This window comes from Coloeus monedula, assembly GCF_965178545.1.
Source record: "Coloeus monedula genome assembly, chromosome: 2".
NCBI classification, from domain to species: domain Eukaryota; kingdom Metazoa; phylum Chordata; class Aves; order Passeriformes; family Corvidae; genus Coloeus; species Coloeus monedula.
In genome coordinates, this window is record NC_138782.1 from 1,431,698 (window position 1) to 1,458,555 (window position 26,858).

The window sequence follows — 26,858 nt, forward strand, 5'->3', positions numbered from 1 at the left end:
CAAAGCGTACTTTCCCAAGGCTAGGAATTTCGCGTTAGGAATTATTTTAGGGAACAACGGGTGCCAGAGGCTGCGGCACCCTCTGGGACGTGGCTTTGCTGCCGCGGGAGCAGCATCCCTCCAATCCATCTGGATTTCCTCAATATCCAGGAATAACACAATTAGGATATTAAAGCCAAGCGTTCCAGCCGGATTTAATATTTTAAAGCATCCAGCGATTTCACTGCTCCTGTTGGGAAGCTCCATCTCATCCCAAGGGAAAAAATAGTCCCAGATTTCCCTCTCCTGATGGGAGAGAACCGACGACACAAAGCATTTTTTTGGGATAACTTTCCCCATCCTGGGAAAAACGGGATTCCCCTCCAGAAGTGGGAATTCCCCGGGAATGTTTTCTGGCCTCTTAGGAGGATGATGGGGCATCTCCAGAGCACCCCAAGATGGCGGCGCGCTTTGGCTTTGGGAACTCCCTTTCCTTTTTGGGGGGCTTTTTGGCTTCAGGCTTTTCGGAGAGGTGGCTTTTGGGGGGCGGAGGGGCTTCTGGGTCTTTGGCTTTTTTGGGGACTGGCTTTTGGGCTGGCTGCTTTTGGAGACGGAGCTCCTTTTTTTAGGACTGCGCTGTTGCCCCCGAGGCTTGGCCAGCAGCAGCGCTCTGGGGCAGCTCGGGACTTCCCTGGGAAGCATTTCGCCCCCGTATCTGGAGCCCTTTGCGGGTACCTGCCGCAGTGATTCAAGCTGCGTCCTCTCAAGGAATGCTCTGGGGCATTTTGGAGGATTTTTACGGGGTGTGGCCCTCGCTGGGAAGTGCTGCGAGCTATGTCCTCCCGAGGAGAGCTTTTGGGGGCTTTTAGGGTGGGACCCTGCTCGGGGAAGCTGTTCCACCCCTTCTGTGGCAGTGTGCCAAGACAGAATGCGTGAAAAGGTGTGGCCCTGCCGCAAAGCGGCACCTCGGCTGTGTTTTCCGGGCGCTGCTTAGTGCTGAAACACGAGCCCAAAAGCCTGCTTGTGCTGTGGCGGCAGGGCGGCGCGGAGGCCCGTCCTTCCCGCCGTCTCGCCTTCCGGCACAGCTTCAGAGCTCCAGGCGCTCCGTGCCAGGGTTGGAGGCGGCTGGGGAGCACCGGCACGCCGCTCAAGGCGACACAGACCGGGGCAGAGGTCGAGGGCGGAGAGGCGCACAATGGCGGCAGCGCTGCGCGGCGTGGTGGCCGGCGGCGCGCGCCGATGGCGTCATCGCGCAGCGCCGCCGCTTGGCTTGGCGGGCTTGGCGCTGCTGCGGGCTCTCCCTCTTCCGGGGTGTGCGGGAGCGGCGGCGCTGCGCGATGACGTCATGGCGCAGAGCCGTGGCAGGGGTCGGTCTTGCTGCTGCCGCTCTCTCTCTCTCTCTTCCGGGTTCTGCGAGGGCGGCGGCGCTGCCAGATGGCGTCATCACGCAGCGCCGCGGCAGGGCTCGGTCTTGCTGCTGCGGGCTCTTTCTCTCTTCTGGTTCTGGGGGAGCGGCGGCGCTGGCAGATGACGCCATCGGGGCGCGCCGGTGGCCGCCACGCGCCCCGGAGCTGCGGCGCGCCGCCATTGACCGCCGAGGCGCTGCCTTCGACAGCTCCGGGGCTGGGAAGGGAATTCCGCCGGAGCTGAAGATGTCTTTGGTGTTTCTTCAAGCGGGGGACACCGTTCCTGTGGTCCCGGTGTTTCCCTGGCCAGCGGAGAGCGCCGGGCACCGCGGGCTTTGCCTCAGAGAGCTGCACATTGGGCGCTCTCCCCTCTCTCTCTCTCTCTTCTCCCGCCATCCCTTTCCCATTTTCCTTCTTTTCCAGCCCTCTTTCCTCTGGGCAACTCGTTTTCCTTTTCCCTTCTGTTCCCAATAAAGGCTCCTCAGACACAACGTTGGCCTCGTGTGGCTGCCTTTTGCTCCTGACCGTCCGCCCCAAAAGAACGCCTCGCTGTTTCCCTCAGCGGAACAGCTGGGAATGGGAATTCTCCCGGGCAGCTGGGTGGCAAAATGGCTTTGGAGTGACTTCTGTCTCTTCCCAGTCTTCCCGGGGGATTTGGAGCTGGATGTGAGGCTGCCGTAGGAAAAAATCCCAGTCCAGGGGGATTTTCTGTCCCTTTGCTTCCTCGCTGTGGAAGAGACACAGAAATCCGGGAAAACGGAGGGGGGGAAAGGTGGGAAAAGGAGAAAGAGGGGGGGAAAGGTGGAAATCTCTTTAGGATTAAGAGTTCCTGGAAAGACGGAGTTTTGGCTGGGAACAATCTGGAACCACCAGGTGGCATTGGAACTTTGGGGTTGTCCTGAGGGTAACACAAATCCCAAGGAATTCCCAGCTGGTGGTTGGGGAATTACAGGAATGGAAAGCTCTGGCAGTCCTTAACTCTGATTTTCCAGCCGTTATTCCATGCAAATCCCACAAGACCCCTTCCCTCCATTTCTTTTCCCATCGGGTTTCCTGTTCCTGCAAGGCTGAGATAAAACCAATCCCAATTTCCTAAAATCCAGGAGATCTATAAATGGTTTAAAATGTCGCCAGGAAATTCCCAGATTTGGAGGGAATTCCAGCTTTCCTCATTCCTTGAGGGGGGAGAGGTTCCATGGAAGTGAAAGGAGCCATTCCCAGATCCCAAAATTATTAAAAACAAGGCTTTAAAATAAAAAATTATTTAAAAATTAATAAATTAATAAAATACTGAAAATTATTAAATAATCGTTGAGGGTGGGGAGCTCTGAAATTCCCGCTGGGATTTATCCCAGCAGTCCCAGGAAGGGAATTTTAGCTCCTACCTGGATGCAAATTTTAATAATGTGGGCAAAATAGGAATTAATTTAAAAATTAGGAATAAATTAATAATACGGCTCTTGGTCTAAATTAAATTGGGGCTTTTTTCTCTGACTAATTGAATTAATTAATTAAAATAATTAAATAATTAAATAAAATTAATTAATTAACCATGATTGAATTTATCACTTTTAAAATTTATATTATAAAAATAATAAATTTTATTACAACATAATTAATATCCAAATATTTAATAAAATATGCCTAATTAATACTTAAATGTAATTAAAATTAGATTAAATAAAACAAAATTTATTTAAAATGTAATTTAAGTTTAATTTTATTTCAGCTTTAATGAAATTTAATTTAAATGAATTTCAAATTTAATTTCAATTTAATGTCAATTTAATTTAAAATTATTTCCTATTAGTGTATGTTTAATTTATATTTAAATTTTATCTGAAGTTAATTTGAAGTTAATTTAAAATTATTTCAAATTAAATTCCAAGTTAATTTTTTTTGATTTACTCCAATTTAAAATCATCAATATCCTTTAAAATCAAATTCCTCATTAATTAGTTTTTAACTAATAATTCCTTATGTTTTTCCATTTTCCCACGTTTTAAAGGAATTTAAAGATTAACACCCTAAATAATTATTTTTAATTAATTTTCCTTATTTTATTCTGTTGTCCCATGTTTTAAAGCAATTGTAAGTCAAATCCCTTATTAATTATTTTATTAAATTAATGTTTTATCCTCCTGGTTTTTAAGGGCTTTTAAGGGCAAACCCTTAAAATTCCAACTATTTCCTGATTTTCCTTATTTTTTCCCCTCTCCCTGCCCATTTTTCCCAGTGATTCCAAACCTTGGGATCCCTCTCCCTCAGCGATTCCAAGCCCCGGGCCCCTCTCCCTTTTCCCTTCTCCTTAACAAATCCTTTATCCAGACCCGCTGCATCCTGAGAAAAAAAAAAAGGATGGAAAAATAGAAATAATAGAATAATAATAGAATTCCCCTTTTCCTGTCAATAAAAGGCGAAGATGACCTTGGAATTTTGCGCCGGAATTATTGGAATATTCCACCTTTTACAAGCGCCTTTAAAATCCATCTTTAGGGTCGGGAGATTGGAACCAGCACTCAGGAATTGTTTTGGGGGGAATTATTGGAATTTTTATGATGAGAAATCAAATCCAGGTGGGTTCCTCCTCAGCCTTTTTAATAAAAAGGGAAAGTTCTGGCACATCCCGGACTCTTTTTGGGGGGATTTTTTTCATTTCCAGCCACTCTTTGGTCATGGATAGGACACAGCTTTATGGGGTTGTGCCAGGAATAGGATTGGGAGCGCACTTCCCTATGGATTCGGGAGCTTGGAGTTCATCACCCTGACATCTGTGAGCTGGGTATCCAAAGGAAGTTTTGGAATCACCTGAAATCCCACAGGAAAAGGCTATTCCAGGCTGGGAAAGAATATTCTCCTCAGGGAAATGATGTTCCACGCTGGGAAGGAAAATTCCCCTCAGGAAAGGGATGTTCCAGTCCTAGCAGGAATATTCTCCTCAGGGAATGGATATTCCAGGCCGTGAAGGAATTTTCTCCTCAGGGAATGGATATTCCAGGCCTAGAAGGCGCTGCCCTTCCCGAATCCCATCCCAGGGAGCGGGAGGATCCTGCCTGATATCCAAAAAGGCACTGGGAACATCTGGAGGGAATCAAACCTCCACAAAATCCCTGTTCCCGGAGTCGCCATTCCCATAAAACCGATCCTCTGGGAGCCAGGTGAGATATCGGGGAGGTGTTCATGGATTCTTTTTCCTGCCTGCAGGAATCGGAATTCCGGGGGATATTTTTCCAGCCCGGGAAGGATGCGCTCCCTGAGTTCATCCCATTCCAGGCAAATCCCGGGATGGGCAGCACCTCCTGCATCCCGTGAAATGTTTCCCTTTTGCCTTGGGAATAGCAGGAGAAGAAGTCGATATCCAGCAGGAGTTAACAGAGGGAATTCAGGGATGATCCAGTGGCGCTGGAGCTCCGGAACTTCAGCAGCTCCACGGATCAGCTCCGTGAGTTTTCCTCACTGGATAAATCCGGAATTTCAAATGGAGCAAGAGGGGAAAACCCAGCCTGGAGCAGAGGGATTAGGGATAAGCAAAAGTTTATGGAATGATAGGACTCCAGGGCTCTTCCTTTGGGAATGCTGGGGAGATGGGAAAGCTGGGAAAGGCTTCTCCCTGTCCAGCTTTTTGTCCTTGGCAGGGATAAAAGGGATAATTTTGGGAAAATCTGTGTTCGACGGGATGAAAGCCCGCGAGGAATTCTGTGTTCCTGGGAAACACCCTGCCCTGAAGGAAAAAATCCTCCCCCCCCGGCGCTTTTTTTTTTTTTTTTTTTTTTTTTTAACTGAACTAAAACCCGACATTTTCAGAGAATTCCATGAAAAAGCCTAGGGAAAGACCCACAGAAAGTGGACGAGGAGTAAAAGGAAGACCAGGAACTCCCATCACAGTGGCCACGGATTTCCACGACCTGGCCCAAATCCGGGAATTCCAGCATTTTTTACCTCGCCGGCAGGACCAGTCCTTTCCCTCCCTCAGCCACCTTTTTTCCGCTTGGAAAACCTCATCATTCCTGGGATTTGTGGCCGCTGCCCACCTTTATTCCCGGGCACAAATCCTGGGATGAAGCCGATCCAGAGGCGCCCTCCACCCCGAGCCGTCGCTCTGCCAGAAGTTCGGGATTTCAAAAAGCCTGGAAAGGCGGGGGAGCGGGGGGGGGGGGGAGGCAGCAGCGGCATTCCCGACTTCCACGGCTTTTCCAAAGGCAAAGGATGCCTTAGGCCGCCATCTAGTGACTTTTAGCGAGAGAGCACTTCCAGAGGGAATTGCGGATGAGTTTGCTCACCCCAGATGTTGGAATTCCCCCAAAAAACATCGCCCAAAGCCGCCGAGGGAGCGGATCGCGGTCCATGGCCTCCCTCTATCCCGCTTCCTCCTCCTAAATCCCGGTTTCCCACTGAGTCTGGGCTCGGGATGAGCTCGGGAAGCCGAAGGATCTCCCGGTTTTCCTGAGAAACCTTGGAATGTCCCTCGCGCCACCCATCCCTGTCCCCTCAGCCACGAATCCCTGGATCTGCTTCCCGCCGTTCCCGAACTCCCGGGATGTGGGAGAAAACAGCTGGAGGGAAAAAAAGGCCCAAAAACGAGCATAAAGATTTGGGATAGACTTTTCCTTTAGGAATCGCTTCCCTTTGTTGTTTTAGGAGCTCGGAATTCCGTGGCGCTGGGCACGACAGGCGCCGTTTGCATGATTTTTGGATGGGAATAACGTGGAAAGGAGCAGAGTGGGGAACGCTGGGGTTTTCCCGGGAGGCTCCCCCTGATCCCAAGGCAGCGGCACGCGGTTATTCCAAGGCGCCGCTGGATTCTGCCGCTCCATAAAGCGGCCTTTATTAAAATCCCGGGGTTTTCCGGGATTTATTTGGGACAGGGACGCGTGTCCCCAGCACCCCATAACTCCCGGCACCCTCCGCTCCCGGTGACAGCGCTGAGGGAAAGCGAATTCCTGAGTGGAATGCGCCTCATTCCAATGCTTTATGGGGCGCGGGTGACACGAGAGGTGACACGGGGGTGGCTGCGGCCGCGGGAATTTCCCTTCCCGGGATAATTAAATCCCGGGATCTGCTGTAATGAGGCTCATTAGGACGCCCCATTTAAAGCCCCATTTAAGCCAGGCTTCAAAAAATTCCTAAAAAAAAAAAAAAAAAAAAAAAAAAAAGAAAAGCAGGAGCGGCTCCGGAGCCCCAATTAGAGGTGGCTGCTGATGGCCCTTCCCAAAAAGTGCAGGAATGCGTCTCCAAAGGCATCGGGAAAACAGCGGGAATGGGGGGAAAACCAGGCAGAGCTCCCAAACACGGGAATGAGGAGCGGTGGGAATACAGGGAAGGGGCTGGAAGTTGACCAGGGGGATTCCAGCGGGATTCCAATTCCAGTTTGTCCCCAAAACACCGGGATGGGCGGGATCGGGAGGAGCGGTGGGAATACAGGGAAGGAGCAGGGAGCGGGTGTTCGTTCCCTGGATTCTGGCTGGAAACTGCGTGGATCCACACAGGATCCATCACTCCAAGAAGAATCCCATGGATCAAGCACCTCTCCCCAAAAAAAGGGGTGGAAAAAAAGGAACCCAAAATATTCCACAAAAAAATCCAAACCAAAACAAAAAAACCCAAAACCCAAAAACCCGTATGGGATTATTCCCACTTCGCCCCTGGCGCGGTTAAATCCAAACCCCTGGAATTTCCCTGCGCTCCCGTCGCCGGCGCTGGGATGCAGCAGGAGAACGATCCCAGTTTTTGCCAGGAAATTACGGCGGGATCGGGGAACACCTGCTTTCCGCTGGCTAATAATTCCAGGCTCCCGCTGCTCCGTTTGCTCTCCCGCAAATGATTCCTTGTTCTCCGTTGACAAAGATAAATGGTGGGATTAAAATTTATTGGAGGAGTCCTGGCAAACAAGCGGGGAAAGGGGACGGATGGATGTTATTTCCCTCAGGCAGCGCAGCCCAGACAAACGGGATTAGCGGGAATTTGCTGTGGGAATTCGATGCGATCAGGAGCCATTAGCGGCGACGGCGTTGATGGAAATTGCCTTTTTTTTTTTTTTTTTTTTTTTTTTTTTTCCAAAGGAAAATTCCTCTGGCTTTGGATACCTGGCCGAGGAGGGGTTGGTTTGGGGGAAAAGAAGGAAAATTAGGGATCGTCAGTTGGGGTGGGATAGGGAATGAGGTAGGGAGAAACAGTAAGGGAAGGAAATCACGGAATTATTTTGGAAAAAAATCCAGGATCGAATCCAAGCCGTGCCCGATCCCCACCAGAGCTCTGAGTACCACATCCAGGAATTCCCTGGACACCTCCAGGGATGGGGATCCATCCCATTCCAACGCCTGATCTCCCTTTCCGTGGGGAAATTCCTCCCGATGTCCAATCCCGGCCCAGTTTGAAGCCGTTCCCTCCCATCCCATCCCATCCCATCCCATCCCTTACTCCGTGGGAGCAGATCCCGGTCCCACCTGGCTGCTCCCTCCTGGCAGGGAGGTGTGGGAAGTGGGAGTGTCCCTCTGGAGTCTCCTCTGCAGGCTGAGCCCCTTTCCCAGGTCCCTCCTGGTATTCCAGCTCCTTCCCAGCTCCATTCCCTTCCCTTCCCAGATGATCCGAGTGGAGCTGCCTCCTTATCCCACTCCATCCAAATGATTCCCACCCTTGACGGAGCCTTTGGATCTTAAATCCACGGAGTTCCGCAGGCACGGGGATGCTCCTGCCTTAACGACAATCCCTATCCCACTAAATCCTGCGGGAGAGGGGAGTGGGATCAGTGCGGACGGGGCTGTGAGATCCCGGGAATCATCCTCGGGATCTCCTCATATCCAGGTGGGGTTTTTTTGACAACTTCCCAGGCTGTTGTTCCAGGAATTGTTTTGGGACACCGGGATGGAGACATGCGGATGTCGGGAGCACCTCTGGCCCTCTTTTCCGAAGACTCCCACTTTTCCTGCCCCTTAAGGAGGCACAACACTCGGTTTTTAAGGAATCCGTGGTGGGTGTTCCGAAGAGTTTTCCCAGGGAATTCCATTCCCCCCATCCAGTGGGGAAACTGAGGCAGTGTTTTCCCGCTGGAACGCTTGGAGCAGGAGCGATGCCCCTTCCCAGAGGGGGGAAAATTGTGGATCTGCCCCAAAATCACCATGGAAGCGGACAAAAGTCGGGACAGAGGCTCCTGGAAATCCTTGGGATCGATCCGGGCGCCCCCCCCGCCTCCCACCCCCGCCGCATCCCGGCACGCTCGGTATCAGCATCCCGCCTTCCCTGAGGGCTTGGAAAACAATCCTGGAAGTAATCCCTTTTGATCTGCTGCTAATCCCAGATAATTGCTTGCAGGCTTAATGGGAAAACGGCGTTTTCTTGGGAAGGGGGGAAGGCGGGGGGCGGGAATGGGGAAAAAGCGTGGATTGCGCTCCTGCTGGAGGTGCATGTTGGAGCAGAGGGAGCTCCATTGTTCCCGGGAATGCGATGCCAGCAGGAATGACAGAGGCCGTGATCCCAAATTAAACCCGTCTGGCGCTGCCATCCCGCACATGGACACGGCATTCCCGTGAAAACAGCCTCTTCCTGAGGCGCTCCAAGCTGGGAAGAATTGGCTCTTTAAGGGAAAGCGGGATAGCGGCTGCACGGAATGCTGAGGGTTAGAGGGAGACGGGATAAATCCATGGATAAATAAACACATGGATGATACTCCCCACGCACACCTCGGGCTCGCCGTGTCCAAGAAATCCCCCCCCTTTCCCAGGATCCATGGATTTGGGATAGATCCAACCTCCTCAGGCACCGTGACCCCCCCTGCAAGGCCAATTCCGAGCCTGGAGCGCTCCATAAATCCCGAATCAGGAGGGCATTCCAAGCACAGTGGCACTTTACCGGGAAGGCTGCCTTTGGATGGGTCACGGTGCTCTCCCGGTGTTCCTCCGGAATCCTGGAATGCTGCTGACCGTGGCCATTCTTCCCGCTTCGCTTCCCAAATCCCAAACAATGCCTTTCCCATTGTTCATTAACCAAACATTCCCACTGGCAGCCGCCGGTGTTGGGATTTATGAGCAACAAGGAAGGTTGTGGCCGTTCCGAGGTGGCAAATCCAGGATTTTTCGTGGGATATCGGCTCTGCGAGGAAGAGTTGGTTTGGGGTGGATTCTTTAGGAAGTGAAATTCCCAGTTAAGGCTTGGAGGGAGTGGCAGAATTCCAGGATGGATTGGGTTGGAAGGGATCTTAAAGGGAATCTTATTCCAACCCCAACACCTTCCCCTACCCCAGATTTCTCCGAGCCCACCCAACCTGGCCTTGGACATTCCAGGGATGGGGCAGCCACACTTTCCGTAGGGATGGATGGGTGAGCGATCCTAAAAAAAGTGGAATTCTATCGTGGAAAAGCAGTCGGAACCTTTGGATGTCAATCCCAAAGTGCTCCCAGCTCCTCTGGAAAACCGGAGCATTCCTGCTCTGCGACCCTTCGCCCACTGGAGGGAGCATCCGGCAAACCTTTGGATACTCGGGACCCGGGCTGGGAAAGGGTTGGAATTTAAGGAAGGCTGAGGAAAAGACCTCTCTGGATCCGAGGAATATTCAATCCATTAAAAACGGGAGAGAAATGCGATTTGTTTCATGCGGGGCTGGGATTTCACCCCTTTCCAAGGGTTTTCCAACCGGGAAAACTCTCAGCAGGGAAAATCCATGGAGTTTTCCCTTTATTTAGTGATAACTCGGTCATCAAGAGTTAATTAATTTTTAAATTAAGAGTTAATTTAGTTAAAACTCAGCACTTTAAACAAATAAAATCCATGGAGAGAAAAGGAAATCCACTGAAATCCTGGGTGTCTCCGAGTGGGAATGGGAAAAAATCCAGTATTTTGCAGAGCCACACCTTAAAATCTGCTCCAGTTTTCCCCACGGGGAAGGGAAAAGAGGGAGACGAGGAGCAGCATTCCCTAGTTCCCACCCTGCCGCTCTCCAGGAACTCTTCTGCTGCTCCAGCGGCTCCCAAATTTATGGATCATCCCATAATGTGCACAGGGAAGAGGGAGCAGAGGGAAAAGTTTGGGAATAGTGACCAGGACCTTCATAAATAAAGAGCCTCCATTCCTCTTTTTTATCACTTTTATTGGGAGAGGAGCATGGAATATCAGATCCTAAGGAAGTGGTGGGGATCCCCATCCATCCAGCAGCATTCCATTATTTTGGGGGTGGAATTCCAGCTTCCTTTGTCCATCCCACTTTCCTTTGGAAGTTTGGTTTTGGCTGTGGCCAAGCCAAGGGAAAAAAAATTCCCCCCAACCTGCTTCAGCCATTATTAGAATTCCAAGGATTTGTGGTTTTCCAGAATAGTGGAATTGTGCCCTCCTGTCATTCCCTGACTCAGGGAAACATTCCCAATCCCAAAGAGTGGGGTTTTTTTGTGGTTGAAACATCCACGTTTGGATTTCTTTCTTTGGATTATTCCAGGTCACTTCTCCCTGGAGACGGTGCTGCCACCGGATCCAACTCCACTGACACCTTTCCAGGGAATTCGTGGCACCGGGATCATGATCCCCAGGGCTGTATAAAGCAGGAATTCTAACACAGCCTGGTTTTATTTGGGATGGGGGATGTTGCCCCAATATCCCGGAAGTGCTTCTTCCCTGGGATTCGCTGGGGATGGAGCCAAGAGGGAATATGCTGGATACATGAAATGTGCATTCCATGAAATCCGGCTGGAATTCCAGGCTTCCCTTCCCAACCCTCTCCCACTCCACCCCCTCGCTGGGCTCAGAGTTTTGGAGGTGTCCAAGGGATTTCAAAGGGGATCTTTCAGCACCTGGTGATTCCTTGATGGAATCCCCCAGGAAGTTTGGTTGGTTTAGAACCAGCCAAGTCTGATCATGGATAAGTTTCCATTTTCCAAGGATGTGCCAGGAATTATGGAACCATTGGATAATCACTGGATGGGGCCTGGGGCAACCTGGATTAATGGAAGTGTCCCTGTCCATGGAAGAGGGTTGGAATGAGATGGGACTTAAGGTCCTTCCAACCCAAACCATTCCAGGATTTTATAGGACATCTCCAACGGGAAGGGATCCTTAAGCATCATGTAGTCAGCTCCAAGGAGAATGGTTTCCACTGGATTTGCCTTTTCCATGACCAATCCCACTGGCTGGGATGAGGGAACCCCTTCCCAGCACCCCTCTTTTCCAAGGCTTTTCCCTGTGCAAGCCCAGCCGTGCCCCAGTGTTTTCCCAAGAGGCTCCACAAATATTGAACTCCAGCAAAAAGGAGGAATCCTGAAGTGGGCTGGGATGGCCGTGTTTGCCCAGAGGAGAGGCTGAAAGCCTCTGGAATGCTGTGATTGGATTCCCTGGGAGCTCCTCGAAAGCTGGGAAGGGATGGATAATGGCTCAGCAAACACAGAGAGCACTTGGCTGGAGAGATTCCTGGCTTGTCCCGGGAAACTGAAAGGACAGGGAAAGGTGAGGACCCAGCTCCACTCTTCAAGGATTCCCTCTCGTCTGGAGGGGGTGGGAGCATTCCTGGCGGAATGAGCTGCTCCCGGCGGGATCTCCGGGGTGAATCCCACTTGCTTCCGGGGAATTTTGGAATCCATCTCACCTGTGCCAAGGTTTTCCTGGGATGGCCCCCATGGTTCTCCCAGTTGGAGACTGGGAAAGGCACAGCCGGGGCCGGCACTTCCGCTCTCCACGCCCATGGCCCAGGGGACCAATTCCTGGAGTATGGAAGTGCATCCCGGCCCGGGGGATTCCCAGGCACACCAAGCTTTGCCTAAAGGCACAATTCCAAAGGGTTTCCTTTCCTTTCCTTTCCTTTCCTTTCCTTTCCTTTCCTTTCCTTTCCTTTCCTTTCCTTTCCTTTCCTTTCCTTTCCTTTCCTTTCCTTTCCTTTCCTTTCCTTTCCTTTCCTTTCCTTTCCTTTCCTTTCCTTTCCTTTCCTTCTCCTTCTCCTTCTCCTTCTCCTTCTCCTTCTCCTTCTCCTTCTCCTTCTCCTTCTCCTTCTCCTTCTCCTTCTCCTTCTCCTTCTCCTTCTCCTTCTCCTTCTCCTTCTCCTTCTCCTTCTCCTTCTCCTTCTCCTTCTCCTTCTCCTTCTCCTTCTCCTTCTCCTTCTCCTTCTCCTTCTCCTTCTCCTTCTCCTTCTCCTTCTCCTTCTCCTTCTCCTTCTCCTTCTCCTTCTCCTTCTCCTTCTCCTTCTCCTTCTCCTTCTCCTTCTCCTTCTCCTTCTCCTTCTCCTTCTCCTTCTCCTTCTCCTTCTCCTTCTCCTTCTCCTTCTCCTTCTCCTTCTCCTTCTCCTTCCCTTCATAATAATAATAAAATTCCCTGCAATATTTCAGCCCAGGTTGCAAGCAGAAAAATATTAATAATAATTATTAAAACTATCAATAGCAGTTATTATTATTAATAATAATAATTATTAACAGTGACTATGAAGTTATTATCTATTATTATTGCTATTATTATTATTACTATCTTATCGAATGTTTCCCTGCAATGTTTCAGCTCAAGTTGCAAGAAGAAAAGAAGAGACTATAAATAGTAATAATTATTAAGATACTAATAATTATTATTAATAATTATTAATAATAAATAATAATTATGACAATTTATAACAGAGTTTAGAATTATTATAAGAATAATAGTAATAAACAATAATGATTATTATAACAAAATATATAATAATAATAAAGTTTCAGGGTGCATGTTGAGAAATAAATAAAGAAATAAAATTAATTAATTACGTAATAAGTTTGTGACTTTTCATCTCGGGTTGCAGGCAGGAAAAGTTTGAATTAACGATGTTGGTAATACGAATATCATTAATAATAGGAGTATCATTCAAATAGCAATATTATTAAAACATTAATATGGTTAAAACAATAATAGTAATTATAATAAGATCAATATTATTACTATTAATAATTATAACAGCTTATCAATTAGCTAATATATTATGAAAGCATTAATGTCGTTTAAACAATAATAAAAATAACGATTATAAGATTAATCATATTAATAATAATAATAATAGTAGTAGTAGTAACAGCTTATCAAACGTTTCCCTGCAATGTTTCAGCTCAGGTTGCAGGCAGAAAAAAAGAAGAAATAACAATAATAGTAGTAATAATAATAATAATAATAATAATAAAGTTTCAGATTGCAGGCTGAAAAATAAATAAATAAATAAATAAAATTAATTAATTAATAAGTTTCCCTGTGACTTTTCAGCCCAGGTTGCAGGCAGAAAAAAAAGTGAATGAATAATGTTGATATTATGAATATCATTAATAATATGAATGTCATTAAAACAATAATAGCGCTAAAAATGATGATGATGACAATAATGATAATAGTAATAATAATAATAATAATGATAATCCAGCATTTCCCTGCAATGTTTTTGCTCAGGTTGCAGGCAGAAAAAAAAAAAATTAATAATGTTGGTAATATGAATATCATTAATAATGTGAATATAATTAATAATATGAATAGGGATAAAATATTAATATCATTAAAACAATAAAAATTATAATAAGTATATTATTATAATAGCAGTTATTATTATTATTAACATTAATAATATTATTAAATATTTTTAATGATATTTTCTGTCAGTAACCTGAATAATATTGATATTAATGTTAATATTAATATTAATATTAACAACAACAACAACAACAACAACAATAATAATAATAATAATAATAATAATAATAATAATAATAATATTTCCCTGCAATTTTCCCACTGTGCTTCCCAGTCCCTGGGCAGAGTCCAAGCTTTCCGCCTGTGGGCTGGGATTCCGGCAGGTGAATTATTGGGAACGGGGTGACGTCCATCGGGTTCCGCCAAGTCCCTCCGCTTTCGGATCCAGCTTGGGAAGCCAATGAGGAATGGGATGAGGCCAAAGTTCCCCTTGGAACGTTCGGCCCACCGGGAGACGCCGCTCTCCTCTTGGATCGCTGAGGGCCGGAGGCACCTTCAAAGAGCTGCAGGACGAGGTTTTGTGGGATTATCCCTAAGAACCTGTGGACCTTTGTGTGCCCGGCCCGGAGTTCCTGAAGATGGGCTTCATCCATAACTTACACCCCAATTAATTCCAAGCGCTCCTGGCTTTTTAGCGCTGGGATTTGCGGCACACGACTGGCTCTTCTTGGCTTTGTCCCAGTTCCGGCGGATCCTGGCTCCACATCATGCTTCCCAGAATCCTGATCTTCCCATCCCCTTTTTCCTAGCTGGGCATTATTTGTTTTTATTTTTCCCTGTCCCTCTTTTCCCATTTCTCCATGAAATTAAGTGGTGTCATCATCATCATCAACTTCCAGTTAATTTTCTCTGTTCTTCCTTCAGGATATCCCTTGGTTATTCCCAAACTCACTCTTCCCGAGCCCCTTGACAACACAACCCTGCTGTTATTCCCTCCTTTTTTTAAATCCTAACGGGATTATCCCAAAGCCAATTTTTATAATTGCATCCCAGGGAGCGAGCGCATTCCCTGGGGTACGTTCGGTGATGGGAAGCACGGCGTGGATTGCGTCCTTTCCCAATCAAATTCCAACTCTTGGAATTCCATCAGCGAGGTGTCCCTCAAAACACCCAGAACTGCTCACACAGGAAGGGAAAATCTGTATTTTTTGGGTGCAAATCTGGATTTTTTGGGGGGAAACCTGGATTTTTTTGAGTGCAAATCCGGATTTTTTTTTGGCCAAAATCCTGTTTTATCCATTGGAAACGCGTTGGCCAATTCCACAGCACTTCGTTGCGGGATCATGGAGCAAGGAGAGCTGTGTGTTTGCATTTTGGAAAATGAACCTGGATGCAGTTATTTATCTTCTCCCTTTAATTGTTTGAGCTGTTCCTAATGTCAACTCTGGTAATTTTAAATCAATAGAGGAGGAAAAACTTTCCAAGGGATCGGAAATCCCGAGTAAATTTACTTTGCAAATAGGCTCGGGTAGGTGGGACTACGCCGAGGATCCCCAACTGACACTTCCAGGCAAAAATGCTGGGAATGCTGCGGCGGAGGCTCCGGCATTCCAGAGAACAGAGGACCTGGCTGGGTGGAGGATTGGATTGGGGCTGGAAGCTTCAAGATTGGAATTATGGAAGGAATTCTTCCCTGCAAGGACAGGGAGGTGCTGGAATGGAATTCCCAGAGAAGCTGTGGCTGCCTGATCCCTGGAAGTGCCCAAGGCCAGGTTGGATGGGATTTGGAGCAACCTGGGACAGTGGAAGGTGTCCATGGCAAGGGGGTTTGGAATGGGATGAGCTTTAAGCTCCCTTCCAATCCAAACCATTCCAGGATTCCATGGTGGATCCAGTGGAACCTAAGAAGTGCTGGATCCGGCAAACAGGGAATCCCGTTCCCAAGGAGACTGGCATGAGTTCCTCGGATGGATGGATGGATGGATGGATGGATGGATGGATAGGGATGGATGGACAGATGGATGGATGGATGGACGGATGGATGGATGGATATATCCCTGATATTCCAGACCCTCTGGCTCTTGACTCCACATCTTTGTCCTCCAGTAGCTGCCTAAAAATAGGATCATCCTGTCAGGACCTGTTTTCCCGATCCATATCCTGTGTGCTTTGGATGGCTGACAATGACGGATTCCAGGTCTTTCATCTCCTGTTGCTCCACAGCCAAACTTTAATGGGACAGCGTGTCCCGGCACGTCTTCCCGATTGCCACCGGAGATCGGAATGTGCGGCCGTGGCTTTGGGACTCCCAGGAAAACTTTTTCAATGGATTCTGTCATCATCCCATATAAAATGCCAATTATCCGCAGCGGGAAAGGCCGGCTCGCGCTTTGGAGCTCTCGGTGGAGGTTTAGAGCCGGGCTTAGCTAAGCCTGGGCTGTGGATTAAGGAGGTGAATGCGGTGTTGACTCAGCCCTGCGGGGTGGTGTCCCTTTGTTTTTCCAGGATCCCCCGGTGAGGCTCCGACAAAGGGAACGCTCCGGGTGGAAAGGTAACTCCGGTGATTAATGACACGGACGTGACGTCCTCGTCCCGGGTGGTCTGATCCCTTTGGAGTTCAGCAACCTGGGAAGAGAGCTTGGAACAGGGAAAAGCCGGGTAAAACTCATTCTTTGCCCTAACAAAGGAATTCCCGCAGCTGGAATTCGGCAGGAAGTCCCACCTTGCTGGAATTTTGTGGCAACTCCATAAATCCTGGCTGTTCCTTTCATGGCGTGCAGCCAGTCCAAAAAAGAGATGGAATTGGAATGCTGGGATTGGTTTGGGCTTGTTGGCTGCGTGTGCCAAGTGGACTTTTTGGAATTCAGCGCCGGAGTTTATGGTTCTGGTTTCCAGTGATTATTCCCGATGCTCCAGTGCAGCTCCTGGGGCAGGATGCAGCTTGTCCACTTTGGGTATGGCATTCCCAAAACCTGATCCTAAATCCTGTGGGATCACACAGTTTGGATCTGGGTGATGGCCCTGCTTTCCTTGCACTGGGGATCCCGGATGTCCAACATCCCCTTGGATTTTCCACACCAGAAAAAAGGAGTGAGGTGGGAAACTTCCCCAGATGTCAGCTTTGTCGGGAATAAGCAAATTCCATTGAAATGAGGGCCCTCATTATCCCTAAGTGTGAAACCACCCCACACCCATCCGAAATTCCCTCGGGAAGCAGAGGGAATGAATCCACGGATGCTGCTCTCCGTGTGCTCCAGTTCCTTTAGATGGCACCATCCTCCTGCGCTGGATTCCGGCTCGATCAGAATTCCCTGAAAAAGAGGAAAATTCCCTCATTATGGAGCAGGCATTGAGGTGGTGCCAGCAACTCTGCAGATTCCATGAGGGAAAAAGGTCAACGCTTCCGATGCTGCCAGCCGGGAGCGGCCACATTCCTCCTTTTTCCAGGTATGGGATGGCTTTGGGACACTGGCAGGATTGGTGGGATTCTGCCAGCTCCGTAGCCAAGGGAAGAACTGGGAACTCAGTTCCCGGGTGGAATGACACAGAGGTTGCTCCAGGGTGGCCTCCACAGAGCCAAGTTTTTCCTCAAACTTTGGGAAAACCTCCTGGGAACAAGAGGATTGAAGAAGGTTTGGACCATCCTGGATCCCGTTGATCCATAGGGATCATCCCCACTCTGATTCATGGGAATTTTGTCATTGGGACCCCCCTTGGTTCCAAAAAACCAGGGAAACCATAGAGGAATAATCTCCTTTGGGATTCAAAATTCTGGGAAAACATGGCCGGCAGAGGAGCTGGGAATTCTGGGTGTTTCTCCCAGGAACTTTTTTATTCCTCTCTGGAATTTCTAATTTAAATGCGGCATCCCAAGGGATAGGATGGGAATTTTTCCAGCCAGGAGAACGATTCCCTCCATGAAGGAGGATCCATCCCTCCCTTCCCACCAGGAGAAGTCCCCCTTTTCCTTGGCTGCCCTGAGACAAAGCAGGGAATTCCTGGAATCAGCCCAAATCCCTGATTCTCTGGCCTTGTCCTGCCTTTTAGAAGTGCAAATATTCCCTGGAAAAGGTGAGAACAGATCAAGGATGGGCAGGAGCCTTTTTTATCCACTTTGGTTTATTTTCCCTGGATTTTTTCGGGGCAGGCTGGTTTTGGTCTCTCTTCCCAAACTCACCCCAGTTCTGGCACCTGAGGGGGATTGGAGCCATCCCCACCAGGATTTTGGGATGTGCAGCATTCCCTCAATAATTAATGCTGATGGATTAAAAAGGAACACAAATCCTGGGAAACTGTAATGGCAAAACCTTCCCCGACAGGTCTGGGATGTGGATAAGACAGGAATTGATCCCAAACAGGTGCTGTGAATTCCTTTATTTCCCTCCGCCTTTTGTTCCCTCTCCAGCCTTTGTCTGTGCCGAACCCATGGGATCAGTGCTGGGAATGCTCCATCCCGGGATCCTTCCAGCTTTTCCCATATCCAGGGTGGGCACCCACCCTGAATTCCCCTGCTTGTGTCCTGTCGGTGCCATGCCATGCAGGAAACTCGGATTTTCAGGGATCACCGTGGTTCCCCATGGATTTAGTTACCTGGGAAAATAGGCTTGGCTTCCCTGTGCTTTGGGATGTCAGATCCCATCATTCCTTATTTTTTTGGGAAGTCCTGACTCCTTTCCTTGTTAAATACCCAAAGTAATTCCTTAAAGCAGCATCAAGGAAGAAATCCTTCTTCTTTTCCACACTTCTTTTCCCTTTGGATGGAGCAGGGAATAAAAACGCTCGGTGTGGTTGAAAGAGCCTGGGAGGATTTGTGGGCTGGGGAAGAATTCCCATTATCCACTCCATCTTCCCTCGCTAACCAAGTTTTCCCCATTATCCACTCCATCTTCCCTCCCTAATCAAGTTTTCCCCGTTATCCATTCCATTTTCCTCCATTATCCGTTGAATTTCCCTCATTATCCATGGAGTTTTCCACCATTATCCACTGGAGCTTCCCTCTTTAACAGCTGAATTTTCCCCCATTATCCATTGAAATTTCTGCCATTATCCACAGAATTTTCCCCATTATCCCTGGAATTTTCCCATTATCCATGGAATTTCCCCCAATATCCATGGAATTTCCTCCATGAGGTACTGACTTTCCCCATTAACCACGACACTTTTCCCTGTTAAAGCTCCATATTGCTTCCCCAAAATCCCAATCCCCAGGGGAGCAGCAGTGCAGAAATTCCCTGTACAACCCCCAGTTCTGTTATTCCTGGGTGCCAGCAAGTAAAGAGCAGGAATAAACTTCAGGAAAGGGGAAAAACTCCGTCCCGAAGCTTAAAAGGATCCCAGGGTATCCAAACATTTTGTTGTGTTCGACCCTCATTTTCCCACTTAAATTTGCCCTTCCCGCCCAGAGTTTGGCTTCTCCCTGGAATGTGGAGCTGTGATTTAGGGAGCCGGCTCCAAAGGGCGGAGCCGTTCCTCGGGGCCAATTTTATCCCAATTTTCCCGCGGCGACCCCGCTGTCTCACCCCGCTCCCTGAATTACGCCGGCTTTTCCGACGCCTCCTGCCGGAGTCAATTGTATGTGGCCACCTCCATATTTCATTCCCGCTTTTCCAATGTCTGCACAAGGTCAGGTTGATATTCTCCGGGAATCATCAAGTGACACTCGAGATAAACAGAATGTTTACTCTCTCCATGTGAGCCGGAGCTGATATGGAAATTTATCCGGCGGCGGGAATCGCATTTGCATTCCCGCTCTTGGGCAAACATTCCCGGCTCCAAATCAAACAGCTTTGGGGGCTCGGCCCCCTCTTCCCGCTGCCAGGCCAGGGAGCAGGGAGCAGCGATTTGGATTCAAATGGGAAGAGGGACACGACGGAACGAGCCTCATCCGTAATTGGATCAACTTTGCATCCCAACGCCCCGGCCTTGGATGCTTGGCTGCCCGGAACGCCGGCTCCGGGTGCTCCCGGTGTTTTTCCAGCGCCTTTATCTGCTCCGAGCAGGCCGTGCTCACCTCTCAGTCATATTTCCTGCTGAGCAAATAAATCCCGCTTTTTCCCATTTTTTTTCCCCCCTTGTATTTGCATGAAAGAAGGGGAATTGATTGACGACCTCCTCCAGCTGGAAAGCTCGGGTTGGGATGGGATAGGATGGGATGGGATGGGATGGGATGGGATGGGATAAAACCTTCAGGGTAAGGTGGATTCCCAGATTTGGGATGGAAAGAACCAGCTGGGATGGGATAAATCCAGCAGGGCAAGGTGGATTCCCAGTTTGGGATGGAAAGATCAGGATGGGATGGAAAGATCAGATTGGGATGGGATAAATCCAGCAGGGCAAGGTGGATTCCCAGTTTGGGATGGAAAGATCCAGTTGTGATGGGATAAAACTAGCAGGACAAGGTGGATTCCCAAGTTTGGAATGGAAAGATCAGGATGGGATGGAAAGATCATGTTGGGATGAGATAAATCCAGCAGGGCAAGGTGGATTCCCAGTTTGGAATGGAAAGATCAGGATGGGATGGAAGGATTGGGATGGGATGGAAGGATCAGGTCGGGATGGGATAGATCTGGCAGGACAAGGTGGATTCCCAGGTTTGGGATGAATGTTGGGCTGTAGGAGGCTCATTCCCAGGAATCCCCCAGGAATAAAGAGCCTTGTGGGCAAGAATTTCTGCCAAGGTCCCCAGATGCAGAGAATGATGGGAATCTTCCCGAAAAATCCCAAAAACGGGGAAGCTGCCCAGCACTGGAGCCTGAGGGAACATAAATTATGGTGGGATTTATGGATCAAAGAAGGAACACAAACTGCTGTGGGATTGACGGATCGAGCTGGGCTGAGACCCCACAACTCGTTGCACTTGTGCCTCCAGAGGAGGCAGGGCACTGCTTTTCCAGCCTGATTCCAAAAAAAACCGGGATTTTTTTGGTCCCTTAGACTCGCATGTCCAGAGGGGAACGGGCACCACTTTTCCAGCCTGATCCCAAAGGAAAACGGGAGGGCTTTTTGTCCCTTACATCCACACATGCAGGGGGGAAGGACACTGCTTTTCCAGCCTGATTCCAAGGAAAATGGGATTTTTTTTTTTTTTTTTTTTTTTTTTTTGGTCCATAAAACTCATGCATCCAGAGGGGAAGGGGCACTGCTTTTCCAGCCTGATCCCAAAGGAAAACCGGGATTTTTGGGGTGCTCACAGACATTTGGGGCACGGCAGAGCCAAGGGGGGAAGCCCAGGCCCAGCAGATCCCGGGCTGAGATTCCCGGGAGCTCTGGGCTTCCCGGGACCAGGGATGAGATTCCCGGGCATTCAGGGCTGAAATTCCCGGGGATCAAGGCCGGGGTCTGCTGGGCAAAGAAAGGAAACGGGCGGTTTGGAGCCGGGAATGGCGGAGCCAGGAACGCTCCAAAAAACCCACGGAACCCGCAGCAAAAAAAAAAAAAACGAAAAGGGAGCGAAAACCCCTCAAAACAGATCAGTTTAAATTCTCCCCCCCATAAAAAAAGAAAAAAAAAGCGGGGGGTGGGGGGGGAAACGCCAACCCCAATTTTCCTTTTCCAGCGGCTCCCTCGGCCGCCGGGAAGTATCCCTGCCATTCCTTGGAGCGCCGGGATGCCACACACATGGTGTTTGTTCACGGCGAGCAAACAGATTGTAAACTGGCTGATAATTTCGCTGCTGACAATGTCATTTACAGCTGTCAGCCCTTTGTGCGCCGTGTTTGCTTTATTCAAATATGAACCCGCCGCCCCTCCCTCCCCGCGCTTCCTTCTGCATTAAAATCCCATCAATTCCCTGCCAGCCCGCCTTATCTAAAATTCATTGGAGCCCAATCACTTGCATGGATGCTTTGGGGTTGCCATGGAGGCGAGAAGTCTAGTGGCGACTTCGGGGGGGGGATTAGGAAGTTGCGCTTGGAAAAGCCGTGGAGTGCTGGAGAAGGGAAAATTAAAAAAAAAAAAAAAAACAAACAAAAAACAACCCCCAAAAAACTCCCCTCCAAAACACCCCCCTCCCCCCAAAAAAAACCACCAGCGGGGAAAATCGGTGATTTCGCAGCTGATTTGAAGCCACGAATTCCCGGGAAAATCCCGCCGTCTCTCGCTGCCTCCCAGCCCGCTTCCATAATAAATTCAAGGCCGGCTCCCGGTAGATTGATTTGGATCCAGCTGCTTCCCAGGGCGCTTCCCGCAGGTCGGGAAGCATCTCCCATTGTTAATGGAGGTCATGGCACCGCTGTTAAATAATTCACAGCGGCCTCTCCCCGCCCGCCCGGGCCAGCTGCAGATGTTGCCACCTGTATCCCAAACCTTTGGACATTCTGGGAATACCCCCGTGGTTTGTTGCTCCAGCCGGGAAGGATCCAGCGGGATGGATCTCTGGAGGGAGGGGGGCGGGATTTGGGTTTAGCTTGGAGCTTCCCGGTGTTGTTGCAGTCCGATTTTTGGGGCTGGAGCTGCTTTTGTGGGATAATTTGGGAGCCAGAGCGCCAATTCCCAAATTGAGGCTGAGTCTTGGATTTTTGGATTGGAGCACAGAGGGAAAGGAGACGTTTTTCCAGGGAAAAGCAGGGATCAGCCCCCTCCGGAGCGTGACCCACAGGTGACAATTAAAGTCACCTTTTCCCATCCTGCCTCGTTCTCCTTTTTTTCCCCCTCCTGCCTCATCCTCCTTTCCCCCCACCCTGGGATCAAATCCCTGAAGTCAAACCTCAAAGGGAAAAACCCCCGGACTGGTTTGGTGAGTCTGGATTCTTCCCAAAAAGAAAAAAAAAAAATAAAAAGGCCTTTTTTATTTACCTTGGGGGTTCTGAAATTCCCGAAGTGCTCTTGGAGCACTGCCTGGAGCTCCCGGGAGGGGCTGGAGCAGGGATGAGATTCCCGGGAGCAGAGGTGACACCATGCCACCCTGGCATTCCCATGGGGAGTGGATTCCTGGCATCAGGGAATGTGATGGAGGTGGGGACGACAAGGATGGTCCCGGGCATTCCCTACGATCCCATCCCCTTCTCACACGGGATGAGATTCATCCCCTCAACCTGGTGGTGCGTCTGGCCAGATTTTTGGCAAGGGATTCCCTCTCCCCATGGCTTCCTCCACGAAGTACATCCCAGCCCGGAGTGATATTGAAGGGAGGGTGGAAATGCCATATCCATGAACCCTGGAGTTCTGTCTCCCGCTGGAAACCTCCCAGTTATCCCACTTTTCCACAAGGACAAACAGCAAACACACCCTGAACGGGCAACCAGAACTCGTCCAGATGTTCCCCCCCTGGATCCAGGAAGGGATGGAAGGACTGGGGGTGCATTTGTGCTTCCCGACCCCATTCCAGGCCCTGGGTGTTCCCTGGATAACTCCAAGCCTTCCAAGTGGGATTTCTCCTGGATCCAGCACCCAGCCCAGTGCTGAGGTGACCCCAAAGCTCATCCAGTTTTTCCCCACCACAGCCAGGGCCACTTCCCACTATCCCCAGGTTGCTCCAGGCCCTATCCGAGCTCTCCTCGGGATGGGAATTCCACTCATCTCCCGGGATCAGCCTTCTTGGGACTGACCCTGAAGCGCCTTTTTCCCTGTAATATTCTATATTTAACTCCCATCGTTCCCTCTTCCCCCCCCCCCCCCCGCCCCCGTTTCCACAGCTCCTCCACCTCGGGAAGCTTTGGGAATGGCAGACGTTGTTCCCTCGCAACCCTGGCGCATTCCAGGATTTGGAAATCCCCGGCCACGGAGCCGCTGCCGGGTTTTGTTCCCTCGCTGCTGCTCGGGCTCATCTTCCTTTCAAGTCGGGCTCTTTTTTTTCCCCCAAATTACAAAAGGGGAAAAGAAAAAAAAAAAAGAAAAGGAAAAAAGTGGGAAAGAGCTTTTCCCTGTCATTTGTCTTGCTGGGTATAAAAGCGGGAATAAAAGAGGGAGAGGAGAGGAAAGTTTTCCTTTGTTTCAGGAATGTCTCATTTCAATTTGAAACCAACCTCAACCTGTGTGTGCTGCTTTCTAAGTTCCAGCTGGGAAAAGGCCTTGGAACTGCGTCAGGGCTGAGGTGTTTTCCGAGCATGGATTGCTGTGTTCTACCCCGGAGCAGGGAAGGCCAGGGGAATCTTGGAATTCTGCTGTTCCCGTACAGTTCCCTGCTCAAACATCATCTCTTTGGAAAACTGTGGTTTAAAAAAATCCTGGAATTGTTTGGCTTGGAATTGAGCTCATCCAAGTTTTGTTCCGAGGCACACCCCCTGCTTATCCCAGCTTGCTCCCAGCCCTGTCCAACCTGGATTTAAAACTTCCAGGGATGTGGCAGCCACGGCTTTTCTGGGAGAACTCGCCCCCCCCCCCCCCCCCCCCCCCCCAGCCTTCCAGGGAAGGATCCCTTCCCAACATCCCTGTGGCAGCGGGAAGCCGTTCCCGCTTATCCCGTCACTCCCTGCCCTTGTCAAAAGTCCCTCTCCAGCCTAATTGCCATCAATGGGATTCGGGATCACCGGGAGATGCCGTGTGGTCCAACAAGCCCCACAACCAAAGCCCAAATCGACTCCCAATGGAGCTCCCTCTTTTTTTTCCCATTATTATTCCCCTTCCCTTTCACTCTTCCCGCTTTCTTTCCCAAACAAAACCGCCGCCGCCGGCTCAGCCGCATGCCGGACAATGCCCCCCGCACAATCCCACCCCACAATTCCAGGCCTCTCCTGGGATATTTACGACACATCCCACAGTTGTCATGTCAACCCCCCAGGCGAGGGCGGCCCTAAATCAAGCTGTCAAGGGGCCGGGAGAATCCCACTATGGAAAAGGACATCCCTGAGTGACACCCGGGAAGCATCTGGCATTTCGGGATCGCCGCCGCCGCCGCTCCCTCTTTTTTGGGTTTGGGAGAGGAGCGGGGCAAGGCAGGAATATCAATGGGATGGTGGGGATGGCTCCCGGTCTTCCTTTTGTTGCCGTGTCAGGTGGTGGTTTTCCTTCAGGAATCCTGGGGTTGGCAGGGCTTCATCCAACGGCCTTGGAGGTTTTCCCCACCTTATAAAATCCTGGGATTCCAGGTTCATCGCCACCTCGTCCCTGCCTCCACACAGGAGGCAGCTCCTCTCCATCCTCATCCCGCCCTAGGGAATTTTCCTCCCTCACACCACAGTTTCCGGGATCTTTGGAGTCAGAGAGGGATCCTCCGTCGGGAACTGGAGTGATAGGGATAAGGAGCAATGGTTCAAACAGAGAAAAGGGAAAATCAGATGGGATATCGGGAAAGGAATCCTTCCCTGGGAGGGTGGGGAAGCCCCAGCAGAGTTTTCCCAGGGAAGCTGGGGCTGCCCCATCCCTGGAATTGCTCCAGGCCGGACGGGGCTTGGAGCAACCTGAATTTATGTCAGGGGGTGGAGATGGATGATCTCCCGAGCCCAGCCATTCCAAGCAGGAGCTTGGAATTTGATTAAACACCTCAGGCCAACCAAATTCCCGTGCCGTGTTTCCCAAGCCTGGAAATCCATTTATCCTTCCAGCAAGCCAAGCCCGAGGGCTGGAAAACCGGGGGTGGGGGGTGGGGGGAAGATTCCCGAGAGATCGTAGCCCGAAACCTCAGGAAAGACTTTAATCCTGACTGCTTTAGACCGGGCTTTAGCTCTCACATGGACCCAGACTTTGCACAACGACTGCTCCGTAAATTCGGTATTTCCCGCCCCGCGGGACCCCTGGGAATGGCGAGGGGCCGGAGTTGCGGCTCCTCCGGGGTTACAACCCCTCGGAAGCTCCTGGGTGGCATCGGCGAGGTGACAGCGGCGCGGGGGGCGCAGCCGGGCAGGTGCCAGGCAATTAGCGAGCCCAGCGGCATTCCCGGGAAAGCTTCCCGGCAGGAAATCGCTGCCCAGCCCTCGCCGCCGCGGCTCGCCCGGTGGCCAGATGGCTCCCGAGGCCGTTCCAGCCGGGAGCGACAGTTTTCCCGGGCTGTAAATGACCCCGCGGCGGCGGCGCGGTTATTCCCGGCTAATTGCCGCGCTGTCCGTCATTATCCTATTCCATGCGGACGCGGGTTCGCGGCATTCCAGGGATCGATGGCTTCAAACGAAAACTGACGGGCGCTGCGCGGGGGTGAAAAATCCCGGGATTTTTGCACCCCGGAGTCGGCAAACAGGCTCCAAAGGGCGGGCGGGGAGCGCTTGCCTTTGTGTCCCGGCCGAGGGCACGGCAGGATCACAGAGCCCATCCCGGCGCTGTTTGCTTTGGGAACAATCGGGAATGGCGGGACGAGAATGGCACCCCCTGACCGTGACTGATTGAATCCCGGCGGGAGCGGGGCCGGGACAAAGCCGGGAGCAGCCGGCAGTGATTGATGGCGCCGTGATCCCAAACGCGACTCCTGAAAGCCCGGACCCGCTGAATTTATCCAGAGGCTGCTTTTCCCCTTGGACAAGGTGCCCTTGGCTGCAGCCTCCAGCTCCGGCGGGGATCTCCGTCACCCCCCTGGGATCCCAGTGTCTCTGCCAGGATCCCTGTATTCCCACTGGAACATTCCCATCTCTGCTGAGACCCTGTTATTCCTGCCAGACTCTCACCATTCCCTCCAGAGTCCTTCCATCCCTTCCAGGACCCCAACATTCCCACCAGGACCCCTCTATCCCTTCCAGGACCCCACCATTCCCACCAGGATCACTCTACTCCCACTAGGACCCCTCCATCCCTTCCAGAATTCCACCATTCCCTCCAGGACCCCTCTATCCCTTCCAGGCCTCCCCCATTCCTGCTGGACCTGCACCATTCCCAGAAGTGCTGCCCTGATTCCCGATGTGATTCCAAACAAGTCTGCATAACCACTGGCACATATGGACCGGCAATCCCTGGATTTTCCCATTCATTCCCTTAGAAGTCCTTCCAGAGGCTGCTTTCCCCCTTTGGAAAGGTTGGAGCAGCCTGTGGGAACAGTGGGATAGGGAAAGGCAGGAATTTTCCTTTAATATCTTTTTATTTCTCCATGTCTATCCTAGAGGACTTTAGCTCAGAAATCCAGAGGCAAAGCCGGATGGGAAAACCTATCCATGGCTTTTAGGATCAGCCAGGATCCCAAACTTCCAGCTCAGCACCCTGGAGCAGTGGTATCCCCAAAAAAAACCACCT